At 44.7% G+C, this 16,947-nt stretch overlaps 1 long non-coding RNA gene across 1 annotated transcript in view; it reads left to right on the top strand.

Annotated features, from left to right (window-relative positions):
- Positions 1 to 16,262, top strand: part of LOC139274816 (uncharacterized) — a 237,128-nt gene extending 220,866 nt beyond the window's left edge. The window contains exon 4 of the long non-coding RNA XR_011595617.1: positions 16,022 to 16,262. This is a non-coding gene — a long non-coding RNA (uncharacterized lncRNA). The remainder of the gene's footprint in view (positions 1 to 16,021) is intronic.
- The last annotated feature ends 685 nt before the right edge of the window (positions 16,263 to 16,947 follow it).

Raw genomic sequence — 16,947 nt, 5'->3', positions numbered from 1 at the left:
CCTTTGAGTAGTGCAGGCTGGCTTTAATTGGTGCTAGCCTCGCACGAACTTGGGCCCGCTGCTGAGCATTCAGCCAATCAGCAGTGCATTCAGTGCTGGGCTAAACGCCACAATCATGCAACTGAGCAGGCAGCGTGAAATTCACGTGCTGCCTGTGGTGCAATGAACGGGCGTGAGTTGCTCGCGCATCGCCATCCCCGCACCCGTTTTCAGGGGCAACCGCATTTCTAGGTCATTAAATATAGCACATGTTTAATGCCTTTCTTCCTTTGATGGAAATAATGGGAAACATAGAGAGACACCCACAGCATTACATTAACAAGTCATCACTGCACATGAATGGATCCTATAGTGCTCACTAAATGGTATCAGAATATGTGAGGTGTAATGGAAAGTGGCTATAAATGTCTTTGTTACTAATATTAGAAGATTGGCCATGCTTATTCATTTAGCATTAAAATCAGGTTTAAGTACTCACTTCACACAGTATGGCTCACAGATTAGTCTGGGTGCTGGCCAGCATTCCAACTTGTTCTCCATATGTGATTGAGTTCAAGGCTGCCAAATGAAGAGACCCACCACTGGTAAGAAGCTATACTCTGCTTCTCTCTTAAAGGACCGTCTGTCTCTCTTCACAGAAATTGCAGGTAGGTAAGTCAGGATATAAAGCAGTAGCAAAACAGAAAATGATTTAAGCCTGGAATTTGCACTCAGACACGTGTAATCGGAGCATAAAGCAAATACCCAGCGTAAAAGATCAAGGAAACCTGGGTGCAAGTGTGTCACACGTAGTTATGCCATGCCCAAATTTCCTCGATCTTTTACACCCGTCTAACGATCGCTTCACTCAAATGCATCTCAGCTCATTATAATGCTCTCACCCCCTGGGCAAATTTCCTGCAATTTCATTGGTTCAAAACAGCAGTAAAATTACACCCAGTAATTTTTCTGGTGTTCGATTGCAATTTTGAAAGCAATTTTAAAAATTCATCCTCACAAGACCTGCGCTGTTTTTTTAGTTTCTTTGAATGCATTTTTATGGCATCAGTATGAGTCACATTAAAATTAAAAAACTTCCACGATTGCATGTTCTTAAAGATGCTGTGCCTAATGTGCATGAATAATAGATGGTTTGGAATTAAATTGCATACTTAAAGAAGGAATATATGATGTGAGTACTGCATTTTCCATGGGCCTCAACAGTTTACACGATTTTTACCTTCCCACATAGGGTAATGAGATTTAGGTGTAAGTTGGCAAAATGGGCATATGAATGGGTGTAATTTTGGATGTAATTTCGTGATTATGCCTCCACAGGAAATTTGTATTGAAAGGGTAAGGCTGAGTTAGATGCCACTGTTTTATTAACATGTATTTAATTAGGAATATTCCTGTTAACAATTTTTAGGATGTGAATGTTACAGTAACAGAGATGTTAATGTGGTTTGACTTGAAACAATGCGGAGCTGGGGAGGCAGGGGATGCCATCAATGGAGTTCCCCTCCCATCCCCAGGAAGGAAGTGCCACTGTAAATAGGTTCTCTGTAAAACAAGTTCCAGACAAATGTTTGGACGAGAGCAGCAAGATTGCTTCATTGATTCAATTTGGCAGTGGGACTTACCGATCTCTCTCTTGCAATTCAAGAGACTCCTGGTAGGAGTGGGATAGAGAGGACAAAAATAAATCTCTCCCCTGTTTTTAGGTTTGCCTGCTTTGCTCATCTTTCTCACAGAAACAAGTCTGCGAGACAGTCTCATTAGTGGGCCTGCAGCAGGAAGAAGCCTCTTCCCCCTCAGTTATAAGTCTACATTCTTGTCTGTACCTGGATTGATGTGAGGGAAGAAATGACCTGTGTTGTTTTAAATAAACTTTGTTCAGTTGTTCAAACAAAAATCCACATCCGATCATTGTTGTCTGTTCTGTATCATTTTAATTCAAATCTTAAAGTGAAGCTGTTACTAATCTTATCCCTAAATAGATATGCCTCACCTTACAAATGGACTATCATAACTCATTCACTACTTTATTAGGTGAATAATGTATATGGCATGATGAAGAATCTTTGTCCTGAGGAAAGGAATGCTTTGTACTTGTTAGTCTCAGTTCTTGTTCAGGTTTAATCAAGGGGCATAGATTTAAAGTAATTTGTAGATGGATTAGAGGGAAGCTGAGAAGAACTTTTTTTCACCCAGAGGATGGTGGGGTCTGGAACTCACTGCCTGGAAGTGTGGTAGAGGCAGAAACTCTCAACGCATTTAATAAGTACTTGGATATGCACAAAGTGCTGTAACCTATTGGGCTACAGACCAAGAGCTGGAAAGTGGGATAAGGCTGCATAGATCTTTTTCAGCCGACACTGACACAATGGGCTGAATGGCCTCCATCCGTACTGTAAATTTCTATGATTCTATAACCTGGGCTAGATGTAGGATCTCTCTCTACAGAGCCCCAGTAATGCAACTTACTCTCACAGGATCACTCCTATTATACTAGGATAACTGAAATTGCCCTCAGTGGGAAATTGGGGAGGGCACTTTGAATTAAGCAGACATTTACCGCTGAGCGGGAGTCAGAGGGAAGAGCCAGAAAATTAAGCTCTTTAACTCTGACACCGCCTCCCAATGCTTTGGGGTACTGTTTGAGGTGATGTAGGGGCGGATTTGCAAGGGAGCGGGACACGCTGACATGTCGCAACGTCCCTCCTTCATTTAAAGGGGAGGGATGCTGCGAGGCCGACGTGGAGCCCACTGTGTCGCTGACAGCGATGTCTGGCAGACCATGTGTGGCACACATGTCTCTCAGGTTCTCAATGGTGGCAGTGGAAGTCCTGGATGACATGATCACACATTCTATCCATTTGGAGTATGCATCCACCACCGCAAAAAACGTTTTACTGAGGAAGGGGCCCACAAAGTCGATGTGGATTCTAGACCATGGTTTGGATGGCCATGACCACAGACTGAGCAAAGCTTCCTTTGGGTCATTGTTTAACTTCATGCAAGTGCTGCACTGATGCATGACTCTAAGTCCGAGTCAATGCCAGGCCACCAAACATGGGACCTGGCGATGGCCTTCATCATGACAATACCGGGATGCGTACTATGTAACTCCCGTACAAATCTGGCCCTGCCTTTCTTGGGCATTACAACACGATTACGCCACAGTAAACAGTCGGACTGATGGAAAGCTCATCTTTGCGACAGCTGTACGGTTTGGTTTCATCACCCATTTCCTTGGGGATGGTCGACCAGTCCCCATTAAGAACAGAATGTTTTACAACCGATAGGGTCGGATCCTGGCTGGTCCGGGCCTTAACTTGTTGAGCAGTGACAGGTGACCCTTCACTCTCAAAGACATCCATGACCATGAGTAACTCTGTGGGCATTGGCATTTCCACCTCCGGTGTGGGCAACGGTAACCGGCTCAATGCATCAGCGCAGTTGTCGGTGCCTGGTCTATGGCGAATGACATAATCATAGGCAGATAATGTCAGCGGCTACCTCTGGGTGTGGGACAACGCGTTGGTATTGATACCTTTATGTTCCGAGAATAACGATATAAGCAGCTTGTGATCGGTTTCCAGCTCGAAGCAAAACCCAGACAGGTACTGGTGCATTTTTTTTATACCCCATAAACACATGCTAAAGCCTCTTTTTCTACCATGCCGTAGGCTCTTTCCGCCTTGGACAGGCTTCACGACATGTATGCAACTGGTTGTAGTTTGCCTAACTCATTGGCTTACTGGAGTTCGCAGCTGACCCCAAAGGACGACACATCACAGGTCATAACTAGACGCTTGCATGGGTCATACAGTACCAGTAGCTTGTGGGAACTCAGCAGATTTTTAGCCTTCTCAAAGGCTTTGTCTTGAAGTTCACCCCACACCCAGTCGTCTCCTTTCCTGAGCAGCTTGTGCAAAGGCTCTAATACTGTGCTCAATTTGAGTAAGAAGTTACCAAAGTAGTTGAGAAGACCCAGGAACGAACGCAGCTCCATCACATTCTGGGGCCTGGGCGCATTTTTGATGGCCTTTGTTTTCGCGTCTGTAGGCCTGATTCCGTCTGCAGCAATCTTTCGTCCAAGGAATTCGACCTCTGGTGCCATGAAAATGCACTTCGAATGTTTTAGCCCGAGTCCCACTTTGTCCAGACGACGTAGAACCTCTTCCAGATTGTGCAGGTGCTCGGCGGTGTCATGACTTGTGGCTAGGATGTCGTCTTGGAATATCACAGTCCTGGGGATGGATTTCAATAAGCTCTCCATGTTTCTCTGAAATATAGCTGCCACCGAACAAATGCCAAAAGGGCACCCGTTGTAAATAAACAGTCCTTTGTGCGTGTTGATGCACGTAAGTTTCTTTGATGATTCAACAAGTTCCTGTGCCATGTAGGCTGAAGTTAGTTCCAATTTGGTGAACGATTTTACCCTGACTAGCATTGCAAACAGGTCATCAGCTTTCAGTAGCGGGTACTGATCTCGTTTCGAAACTCGGTTGATCGTGACCTTGTAGTCTCCACAAATCCTGACCATGCCATCGCTCTTTAACACCGGAACAATGGGGCTGACCCATTCATTAAATTCGACCGTTGAGATAATCCCCTCACGTTGTAGCCTGTCCAATTCGAGCTCGACCTTTTCTCTCATTATGTGTGGGACCACCCTGGCTTTGCGTCTGGGCCTAGGTGAATCTGCACCATGGCTCCCTTGAAGCTGCCCAATTCCTGGTTCAAACAGTGAGGGAAATTTGTTCTGCACTTGAGCACATAAATTATCATCCGCTGATGACAAAGCTTTGATATCGTACCATTTCCATTTTATTTTCTCGAGCCAACTCCTGCCGTATAACGATGGGCCATTGCTCGGGATAATCCATAATGGTAGATCATGAACCGCTCCCTTGTACGACACTCTTACTGTTGCACTACCGATCACTGGTATGAGCTCTTTGGTGTAGATACGCAACTTCGCATTTATCGGACTCAACTTGGGTCTCTCTGCCTTGGCCTCCCACAGCTTTTCGAAAGTCCTCTGGCTCATTATCGATTGACTCGCACCCGTGTCTAATTCCATGGATACCTGCATGCCGTTTAATTTTACCTCCATTATCGGTTGGCTCTTTGTTAGGAATGAACATACGCTATACACTTCCTCATCGGAGCTTTCAAATGTCTCGGGCTGCATCGCCAGATCCATGCTGGATTGATCATCATCCACGTGGTGTGTTGCAGCTCGCTTGCTCCGCTGTGGACATGTCCGCTGAAGATGCCCCATCTTCGCACACCCTCTCCATACATACTGCCTGAAGCGGCACTGATGGGGTCGGTGATTGCCCCCGCAATGCCAACAAGTTGAGCTCGGACTTGCTCTGATGGCGGGCTTTAAACGGCTCCCGTTCTCACATACGCAGTCGAGTAGGCCTTCGATGGTGAACTTTGAGTGGCTCCCGGTCTTGCAGACGCAGTCGAGTAGGCCCTGCCATGTGCAGCTCTGCCGGCCGTCGATACAATTTTGTGCACAGTACGTGCTGTGGAGTTCCTGTTTTGTCGCAATATCTGCTTCGTGCTTTTCTGCGTGGACATGCAAGCCTGGGCGATGGTGATGACCTTGCTGAGGTCCGGCGTCTCCGCAGCGAGCAGCTTACTTAAGATCGCCTCGTGGTTGACCCCAATCACGAAAGAGTTACGCAGCATGTCTTCCAACGCAGGCCCACATTTGCAAGGCCCTGCAAGACGTCTCAGGTCGGCAACAAATACCACTATGTCCTGGCCTTCTGGACGAACATGCGTATAGAAGTGCTATCTGGATATGAGGATTCCTTCTGTGGATTTAAGGTGTTCCCAAACTAGAGAACACAGTTCTTTGTAATCTTTTTTTGTAGGAAGAGTGGGCGAGAGCAGATTCTTGAGGAGTGCATAGATCGTGGGGCCATAGACGGTGAGAAGAACTGCCCTGTGCTTCTCTGCATCCCTGTCTTTGTTTATGTTGTTTGCCAGGAAATACTGGTCAAGACGATCCGTGAATTCTCCCCAATCTTCTCCCTCATTGAATCTCGAGAATTCCAACAGTACTCGATTGTGCTGTGCTCGCCATACTTTTGCCTGAGTTCATATTTGTCTCGTCGCCAGTTGTGGTGTATGAAATGATACATTGAACTCCATACTGTGAGCCAGTGATTAGGTGTAACCTGGTCAGTCTTTAATGGCTTCCAGAAGTGAAGATATAAACGTGAAGTTCAGGTTATATACCGGGCCCAGCACGAGTGTACCCATGACCCTAGTATCTCTGACAATAGTGCCTCCTGTTGGTGGGCAGACCTTCTGTACGTACATTACACCATGACGGCACACACATAGTGTACGCAGTCATAAGTGCCCCGCATGTTCCAGGCCACCGCATGCAATGCACATGTGCGAAAACCCAGAATTTGCGATCTGTCAAGTTTCTCCTTAACAGATCATATCTGTTATGTTCAGAATAAATCCACAGGACTATAGCGCAAGCTCAAACTGTTGTGACCTTGGTCTCTTTATTCAGACTCCAGAGTGTGGAAGCAGCATGATGAATCACCTTTTATACCTTCTTGCTGCAGGGTGCACAGGTGACCCTTAGGTCTCCCACAGGTGTGTCCACTAGTGGAAGTCTTACATTTTGGTAAGGTTTACATATATACATAACAGTATCCATCTTCTAGAAATTCACTTTCGCTGGCACAGAGTTGGTATGCCCAACTACTGCCCAGCAAATCCTTTGCCTGGTAAAAGCAGGCATAAGGCCTTCTTTTATCAGTAAGGGTTTAAATAAATGTTAAAATAATTTTTTTTAAATGATTTAAAGATTCACTTTCATTTAAAATTAGGTTAGGTCAATTTTGTCCAGGTTAAAAATGTTTGCATTTATTTTTCAAAAAATATTTTTTTTATTTTAAATGTTTAATTAAATGATATTTTAATTAATTTTGAACCTGTGATCATTTATTTTTATTTCAGTGTTGTGAAATTGTATTTTTAGGTAATTACTACAGGTATTATGCTTATGGGGATTCCGTGAGAAAAGGAATCCCTATAAGCATAATAAAAATCCTCCTTTGTTGGCCTGGCCCACATGATCCCAGAGACATTTGCGAACTGCATGCGCCCCTGGAATGTGTGGCCCTTTACGCAGGCGTACACCTGCAGGCCCAGTACCATAAGAGTCCGAAGCACTTAAGTACGAAGTTTTCTTGCAGTTCAGAGGCATACTCGGGCAGCAAGCCTCCGACCGTAATTTCCACACCCATATGACTAGTATGTCTGCAACATATCTTCATATCTTTAATATATAACCTAATGCTATGTGCACTCAATGAGTTGGGAAGCTAACAAGAACATCTTTTAACAATGCTAAAATTCCTTTTGTCACCATTTGATAGGCCAACTACAGAGAATTGTGAAGCATAGTAATTGAATATTTAGTCTAAGTAAAAATATAAATCATTAACATGGCATCTTCAAGAATCTAATTTATGTATGTAAGATGGTATGACTGAGACTGAAGTAGTCCAGGTCAGTTGCATTTGTCTTTCAAGATGAATACTCTATCAAGTCAGAGATTAATACTGACATATTTGAGTCAGTATCTTGATATAACCTAAAGCCTCTATACCGTGGACATGAAATTTTAAGATTTAATTCAATACAAGTTCAATAGAACTTACTTTACACAAGTTATGGATTTATTTTTTATTGTGCATAGGATAAGTGATTAATTGGTAAATGGTGTTAACTCAGGCTGCTGAATGTTTTCAACTGAACCCAACACTGGCAGAGTACAATATTAACGTGTCGTTTGTGGAAAGGTTCACAATGCCATGGAGCTTTGGGAGCAACATAAAGATAGAAGATAAACATGACGATAGAAGATTACTGCTCTGCTTTGTAATTGTGTTACATTAAAAATACTCTATAAACAGCTAATTAAATATCAGTCATTTATTTTAATCAATCAATGTATTCAAATAACTTTTTCTATACTTATCTAAAAATGCCCTCAGTATTATAACTAAACTCATTTGCTTCTGTAAGAAATTTTCAACAGTGCAGACTAAAACTGGAAATTTTTGTGATTTTGTTTTGTGTGAAGGAAATGTACTAATGTGTTTTTATAATGATTGTACTGGAGTGTTCAGCAAATAGAAACCTGTCGAGGGGCCAGTGCACAGCCAGAAAGCAAAGCATCTTTGGTTGATCACAGTGTGAAGGAACAAGCTGTAAATTGGAAAGGAAGTGCCTGTGGGCAACTGAAAAAAAGTAAATTGCCTTCGGAGTTGGAGCTATCGAGGTGCCATTATATGAATTCTGGGGCAGGACTTTATGAGGTGCCACAGATTGAACCAAACCGAGACAATAACAGAAAATGCTGGATAGCTCAGCAGTTCCACGCCTGAAATGTTAACCCCTCCGACCTCTATACCTTTATGCCGTCTGTGCCAAGTGTTTCCTGCATTTTGTTTTTGTTTCACATTTCCAGCATCGGCAGTTTATTTTTGGGATGAGATTCACATCAACTTACTGATTCCTGGGGGTAAGTTTTCATCTTCACCAGCTGGGCGGTAACCTGGCAGAATGGATCACCCACCCTTAATAGGACCTGCCAGATTTCAATGGAATGAATATCAAACGCGTTCTATAAAGGGTGTGCGATCCACTCCGTCATTTACCGTCCAAGTGGCAAACACGCAAATCTAATCATTGGTGTGGATGTTTTTTTTTACAATTTAACACAAAAGTCTGCTTGTGTTTTGGGGGGCGATTTCAACAGAACCTGCCCGGTGGCGTCATCAGGGCCCAACTGCAATTTTAACTGGTGTTCTGAGTAGGGAAGCCACTGTAGCTTTCCCACCAGGTGAAGACAGCGGGAAGAGGAGTCGGGGCTAGAAGAGGCCCAAACAGGCCCGTTTTTTAAAACTTTCCTTGTAGGGGCAGGAGGCCCCACAAATAAAGCTTAGGCCTCTCCTGCCAGAATGCAAGACCCCTTATGATACAGCTCCCGAAACTGATCCTTCCACCTACCTAGTGTTGGCGGGCGGCCTCCGAGCCACCCCATTCACCGCCCCTTCCTGTCAACCTCCGGAAAGTCAGCCTGTGGTATTTAAATGAGGACCAGTTGTTAAAATGGCCCATGCCTTATTTCTGGAGCAGCCTGTGACCGCTATCTACACGCCCAAAATCCGCCGTGGTTAAAATTGGGGCCCGTAAGTTGTTAATGATGTTCATTTCAGGAACTTCTTTCGGAGTTTTATCTAAATATACATTTATCAATCAGGAAAGTAGTTACCTTTCATCGCACTGGAGTTTTCAGAGTGGCAAGTGATGCACCCTGGACAGTCCTAAAATGTGAGTTGGATTTTCTGTCCAGCAAGGTTGGTCCTGCTGCCACGGAGAAAGTTGAAAGGGCCACAAAATCAAGTTGGGATCCATTTTGCCAGTGAAGCGTGCGGCTGAATCTTAACTCCCCAAAACAGGTGGGTTGGTGTCGGGTCAGAGGTTAAAACTCAAAAAATCTGAAATAGGAACTAACCTGCCTACTTCCTGTTTTAACGGAAGTGAGGGACCACTCGACTAACGAGAGGCGGATTGGGCATTTAAATATTATAATGAGGTCCCCTGCCTTAATTTTAAGAGTGTTTTTACTCATCTTGGCTGGGTTGCCCAGGCCTCAGGATACCCAGCATTTGAAAGGAGACGTGATGGGCTGAATCCATGAGGTAAGTGCCTTTACAGCACTGCTTGTGGGCCAAGAGGAGCAGGAGTGTTCCTTCAGGCCAAATAAACTACCCAATAAACCCTTCCCACAATCTGTCTGCTTCCCCTGCACCTCTGCTCCCCCCAACCACCATCAGCTCCCTCCGCCCCCACAATCGGAAGCCCCCCCGACCACCATTGGTCCCCTTCCCCGCGATCAGAAGGAACACCGACGATTGGCATGAAGCCCCGCGTTTGGGGCCCTCACTGCAATCACCACACCCGATGATCTGGATCTCCCCCTCCCACGATCTCTCCCACTCCTCCATGACACCTCCCTGCTCTCCTTAGCTGCGACCCTGTGCTGCAGGCTTCCTTGTCCAGCAGGCCTCTAGCCTGTCAATCAGGTTGTCTGTGAATGGAAACCCGATGGAAAATTTTTAAAAGAGCCTTGCAATTAAAAACTACAGGTCATTCGGGAAACCCATTTTTCCAGGTTTCCCATCCGTAAAACATTCCACCAGCATGGAATTCGCCTTTGGGCCAAAATCCTGGCATGTGAATCTCTGGACACAATTATGGAAAAGTTGTATCATGAAGAGCCACCAAACTGCAAAGCATGTTAGTTAAGTAGCAAAAATACAGTTCCACAGAATCACAGAATGATACAGCAAAGAAGGAGGCCATTCAGCCCATCGTGCCTGTGCTGGCTCTTTGGTAGAGCTATCCCATTAATCCCACTCCCTTGCTCTTTCTCATAGTCCTGCAATGTTTTTCCCTTCAAATATTTATCCAATTCTCTTTTGGAAGTTACTATTGAATCTGCTTCAAATACCCTTTCAGGACCACAACAACTTGCTTTGTAAAAAAATGTTTCCTCATGTTGCCTCTAGTTCTTTTGCCAATCATCTTAAATCTGTGTCCTCTACTTACTGACGCTTCTGCCAATGGGAACAGTTTCTCCATTATATACTTTCTCAGCACCATTCATGATCTTGTACATCTCCAACAAATCTCTTAATCTTCTCGGCTCACTATAAGTTTTATTAGAAACATAGAAACATAGAAAATAGGTGCAGGAGTAGGTCATTCGGCTCTTCGAGCCTGCACCGCCATTCAATGAGTTCATGGCTGAACATGCAACTTCAGTACCCCATTCCTGCTTTCTCGCCATACCCCTTGATTCCCCTAGTAGTAAGGACTACATCTAACTCCTTTTTGAATATATTTAGTGAATTGGCCTCAACATCTTTCTGTGGTAGAGAATTCCACAGGTTCACCACTCTCTGGGTGAAGAAGTTTCTCCTCATCTCATTCCTAAATGGCTTACCCCTTATCCTTGGACTGTGACCCCTGGTTCTGGACTTCCCCAAAATTGGGAACATTCTTCCTGCATCTAACCTGTCTAAACCCGCCAGAATTTTAAACGTTTCTATGAGATCCCCTCGCATTCTTCTGAACTCCAGTGAATACAAGCCCAGTTGATCCAGTCTTTCTTGATAGGTCAGTCCCGCCATCCCGGGAATCAGTCTGGTGAACCTTCGCTGCACTCTCTCAATAGCAAGAATGTCCTTCCTCAAGTTAGGAGACCAAATCTGTACACAATACTCCAGGTGTGGCCTCACCAAGGCCCTGTACAACTGCAGTAACACCTCCCTGCCCCTGTACTCAAATCCCCTCGCTATGAAGGCCAACATGCCATTTGCTTTCTTAACCGCCTGCTGTATCTGCATGCCAACCTTCAATGACCGATGCACCATGACACCCAGGTCTCGTTGCATCTCCCCTTTTCCTAATCTGTCACCATTCAGATAATAGTCTGTCTCTCTGTTTTTACCACCAAAGTGGATAACCTCACATTTATCCACATTATACTTCATCTGCCATGCATTTGCCCACTCACCTAACCTGTCCAAGTCACTCTGCAGCCTCATAGCATCCTCCTCGCAGCTCACACTGCCACCCAACTTAGTATCATCCGCAAATTTGGAGATACTACATTTAATCCCCTCGTCTAAATCATTAATGTACAAGGTAAACAGCTGGGGGCCCCACCACAGAACCTTGCGGTACCCCATTAGTCACTGCCTGCCATTCTGAAAAGTACCCATTTACTCCTACTCTTAGCTTCCTGTCTGCCAACTAGTTCTCAATCCACGTCAGCACACTACCCCCAATCCCATGTGCTTTAACTTTGCACATTAATCTCTTGTGTGGGACCTTGTCGAAGACCTTCTGAAAGTCCAAATACACCACATCAACTGGTTCTCCCTTGTCCACTTTACTGGAAACATCCTCAAAAAATTCCAGAAGATTTGTCAAGCATGATTTTCCTTTCACAAATCTATGCTGACTTGGACCTATCATGTCACCTCTTTCCAAATGCGCTGCTATGACATCCTTAATAATTGATTCCATCATTTTACCCACTACCGATGTCAGGCTGACTGGTCTATAATTCCCTGTTTTCTCTCTCCTTTTTTAAAAAGTGGGGTTACATTGGCTACCCTCCACTCCATAGGACCTGATCCAGAGTCTATGGAATGTTGGAAAATGACTGTCAATGCATCTGCTATTTCCAAGGCCACCTCCTTAAGTACTCTGGGATGCAGTCCATCAGGCCCTGGAGATTTATTGGCCTTCAATCCCATCAATTTCCCCAACACAATTTCCCGACTAATAAGGATTTCCCTCAGTTCCTCATTCTTACTAGACCCTCTGACCCCTTTTATATTGGGCTGAATTTAAATGGGGGATGCGGGTTGGGGGCGGAGGACCAACAAGGCAGCTGGGAAACCCAGGAGAATGGATTTCCCACAGGCCCTGCCGAATTTAACGGCATGTTACAGCCATTTCTTTAAAATAAGTAAATGAATCATTCTTTCGAAATGATACAGTAGAAAAATCTAGTACAAGTGTAAAACTCCATCAAAGGGAAATATAGTGGTAAATGGCATTTTTCTGATATTATTGCCTCAATACAATTATCCATTTACATTCCCCCTTAGTTTTCCGATTGGAGGCCGTGGGACGGCGGGAAGGAGGGAGGGTTCCGATGTGGATTGGGAGCCACGGGGCAGCAGGAGGCTTCGAATGAGGAGTGGGGGCCATGAGGTGGCAGAGGAGGGTTCCGATGTGGATCGGGAGCCACGGGGCAGCAGGGTGTGGATGATGAGGATTGGGGGCCTGAGGGGTGGCCGGAGGAGCGGGCGGGCGTCGGAAGAAGATTGAGGGCCGGGAGTAGCATGAGGAGGGCCAGAGGAGTGGGGGGAAAGCCTTGGACATGGATTGGAGGCCTGGCTGGGGGGAGGCCTCGTGGCGGGATCGGAGGCCTGATGGGGAGAAGGAGTGAATTGGAGGCCTGGGGGGTGGGAAGAGGCCTGGGAGGGGAACGGAGGATTCGTGGGGGGGGGTCTCCGATCACGGAGGATGGGTTAGGCAGGGACCCTGGATTCAGGAGGTAAGTGTAAAGGCAATTACCTCCTGGATCCAGCAGTCCTCACCTTGCATTAGCTGACAAGTTTCACGAGATCTGCAAAACCCAGCTACCTAAAGTTAAATTCAAAATGGAGGTTAAAGCAATGGCTTCCAGCCTCATTATAATATTTAATTAGACGACCTGCCTCCTGGCAGCGGATTGGCTGCCCGTCCCATCCCGCCGCTGTTAAAACCGTAAGTAGACAGGTTGGAAGTGGGTTCAGGTCAGGATTCAGATTTTTAACACTTTAACTACCCCCATGCCCCCAACCCACCTGTTTTTTTTTAGGGTAACATTCTCCCCAATGATTCTCGAAGAGTATCCCTACCACTGACATTATTCTGACTGCCCTATAGTTGCAAGGTTTATCCTTCTCTCCTTTTTAAACAAGGGTGTAACATTTACAATCCTACAGCCCTCTGGCACCACCCCCATATCTAAGGAGGATGGGAGGATTGTGGTCAGAGCCTCTACAATTTCCACCTTTGCTTTCCTCAGTAACCTAAAATGCATTCCACCTGGACCGGGTGACTTTTCTACTTAGAGGACTGCCAATCTTTTAAGTACCTCCTCTTTATCTATTTTTAATCTGTCCAATATCGCTGCTACCTCCTCCTTTACTGCTACATTGGCAGCATCCTCTTCTTTAATAATTCAAAGTACTCATTTATTACCTCAACCATGCCCTCTGCCTCTAAAAGAAGATCTCCTTTTTTGGTCCCAAATCCACCCACCCTTCCTTTGACTGTTTATGTGTTTATAAAAGACTTTATGTTAGCCGTTGATCTATTCTCATACTCTCTCTTTGCCCCTCATTCCCTTTTTAGATCTTCTCTGTACTGTGTCTCCTCTTACAGTTGGACAATTTTATACAAGGTACAGTTCTGTATGTAGCCTATGCATTAACGTCAAAACTGCCTATCTGAAAGTGACAGCTCAGATGACAAAGATGATCAAACAACTGGTCTTCTTACTACTGATGTCATCAGAAATGATAACCAAAACTAAGAAAGACCAGTCATTACAAAAGTTAAAATGCCTGACCTTGGAAGGATTTGGAGACATGAGTCTGAAGTTGTCACTGTGCTACAACTGGGTCTTCGAGATGAACTGACTACTGAAGTGAGGCTTATTTTTAAAGGTCACAAAGTTTCTTATGCTTGCCAACTTAAGGAAACTTATGTTGGTAAAAATAAATCAAAGTCACCAAGGAACTGAAAAAAACAAAATATTAACAAGCGATAACTTGTTCTGGCCTAGTATGTCAGCACAACTTGCAGATGTGGTTAGCCAATGTCCAACATGCAACACATACAAAAAGAAAGTGTGCAAAGAGCATTATTGACATTAAAGAGAAATTGAATTCAGTTTTTTTTTAAACTGTAAATAAAAAGCTGGTATCAGTAAAAGTGACCATGAAACTGTTGGTTTGTTGTTCACCATCATAGGCAGTCCCTCAAAATTGAGGAAGACTTGCTTCCACTCTAAAAATGAGTTCTTAGGTGACTGAACAGTCCAATACGAGAATTACTGTCTCTGTCACAGGTGGGACAGAAAATCGTTGAAGGAAAGGATGGGTGGGCCTGGTTTGCCGCACGCTCCTTCTGCTGCCTGCACTTGGTTTCTGCATGCTCTCGGCGATTTGAGGTGCTCAGCGCCCTCCTAGATGCACTTCCTCCACTTAGAGCGGTCTTTGGCCAGTGACTCCCATGTTCACTGTCATTTAGGGAAGAAAAGCTGTCGTTCTTACATAGTCTAGCCTATAAGTGACTCCAGGCCCATACAAACATGATTGGCTCTGAACTGCCCTCTGAAGTGGGCATTAATGAATACAAACAAAAGTCAAAGTGAATAGTTTCTTCACTTGAGAGCTGAGGGAGGCAAGGCCAATGAAGTCACTGGATTGCATACTAACTAGGTATTGATTTGAACAGCCTCTGCTTCAGCTGTTCTACATTCTGCTGCTCTGTGCAATGTGCCCGGAATGCTCTAGGGTGAATCTTCCTTGATTTCATCCTTCCCTCCCTGTGGAGAAAAACCTCACTTCTCTTTGATGCAGATTCATGATGGCTAGGCTGACATTATGAACTCACCATGTTGGGATGGCAGGCTCACACCCCACCATTCTGGAACATTTGACACAATTATTTTTACTATGGAGCTATCATTTTTCCAGTATTGTCTCTTTTACTCCCCATCTTTCTTTAGGGCAATTAGTGAGGACATCTAGTTAGTTTGGCCATTCGGTGCCCAGGAATACTTCACCCAAGTGGCTGTTCTTCATGTGTGTGCCTTTAACAGAGGCATCACAACCAAGGTTAATCCTGTGCTTACCCAATATTAATGCACTCACACACACATATACCATGCAACAGGTCTCACACGACACCAAACAGGAGCAGAAACTTTGGCTGACCACTGCTGAACTGAGAAATATCCAATTCAATACAGGGCTGAGATTGAACCTTGGACCATCCTGCTCTGTATGGCTCAATATAATTTTACCTACACTGCCTTCAGGTGCCTTGTTACACTATTGTGATAATCCTTGATACATACTTTGACTTGCAACCTTTGATAGTGAATGCATGGATGTATTTTGATGTTATATTATGAAAAACAATCAAGAATAACAAATTATTTCAAAGAATATTTTGAACATTAGCACTGAATTAATTGAAAATAAATTATGTGATATGATTTCCAGAAAAAGGTGAAGTGAAATTTTGGACGTTATAATACACAAAATGAATAGGCTTTCTGGTGTTGATTTCTTTACTTTTTAAAAACGTTTCTTATAGATCACTGTTCTTTGTTTTACAGTCTCTCTGATCAAGTCTTCTGATGCCTAGGTCGCAAGCTCTGGAATTTCCTGCCTGAACTCGCCACCTCTCTACTATAGAGCTCTTTCCTCCATTAAGATGCTCCTTAAAAGCTACCTCTTTGACCAAGCTTTAGGTCATCTGCCCTAATTTCTCATTATGTGGCTCAATGTAAATTTTTTCCCTTATAATACTGCTGTGAAGCGCGTTGGGACATTTTACTACATTAAAGGCGCTATATAAATACAAGTTGTTGTTGTCCCATTCCTATTCCAATTCAACATTGGGAAGACCGAAGTCATTGTTTTCGGTCCCCGCCACAAACTCTGTTCCCTGGCCACTGACCCAGTCCCTCTCCCCAAGTTCAGTCTGAGGCTGAACCAGACTGTTCGCAACCTTGGTGTCATACTTGACCCTGAAATGAGCTTTTGCCCACATATCCACAGCATTACTAAGACGGTCTATTTCCACCTCCTTAACATCACCCGTCTCTGCCCTTCCCTCAGCTCATCTACTGTTGAAGCCCTCATCCATGCCTTTGTTACCTTTAGACTTGACTATTCCACGCACTCCTGGCTGGCCTCCCACATTCTACCCTATGTAAACTAGAGGTGATCCAAAACTCTGCTGGCTGTGTCCTAACTCGCACCAAATCCCACTCACCCATCACTCCGGTGCTCGCTGACTTACAATTTGCTTCTGGTTAAGCAACGCCTCGATTTCAAAATTCTCATCCTTATTTTCAAATCCCTCCATGGCCTCGCCCCTCCCTATCTCTGTAATCTCCTCCAGCCCCACAACCCCCGAAATGTCTGAGCTTCTCTAATTCTGCCCTCCTGAGCAACCCTGATTATAATCGCTCAACCATTGGTGGCCGTGCATTCGGTTGCCTCGGGCCCAAGCTCTGGAACTCCCTGCCTAAACCTC

Source organism: Pristiophorus japonicus, chromosome 10 (assembly GCF_044704955.1).
Source record: "Pristiophorus japonicus isolate sPriJap1 chromosome 10, sPriJap1.hap1, whole genome shotgun sequence".
Classification (NCBI taxonomy): Eukaryota; Metazoa; Chordata; class Chondrichthyes; family Pristiophoridae; genus Pristiophorus; species Pristiophorus japonicus.
This window is presented reverse-complemented; position numbering and strand designations above follow the sequence as displayed.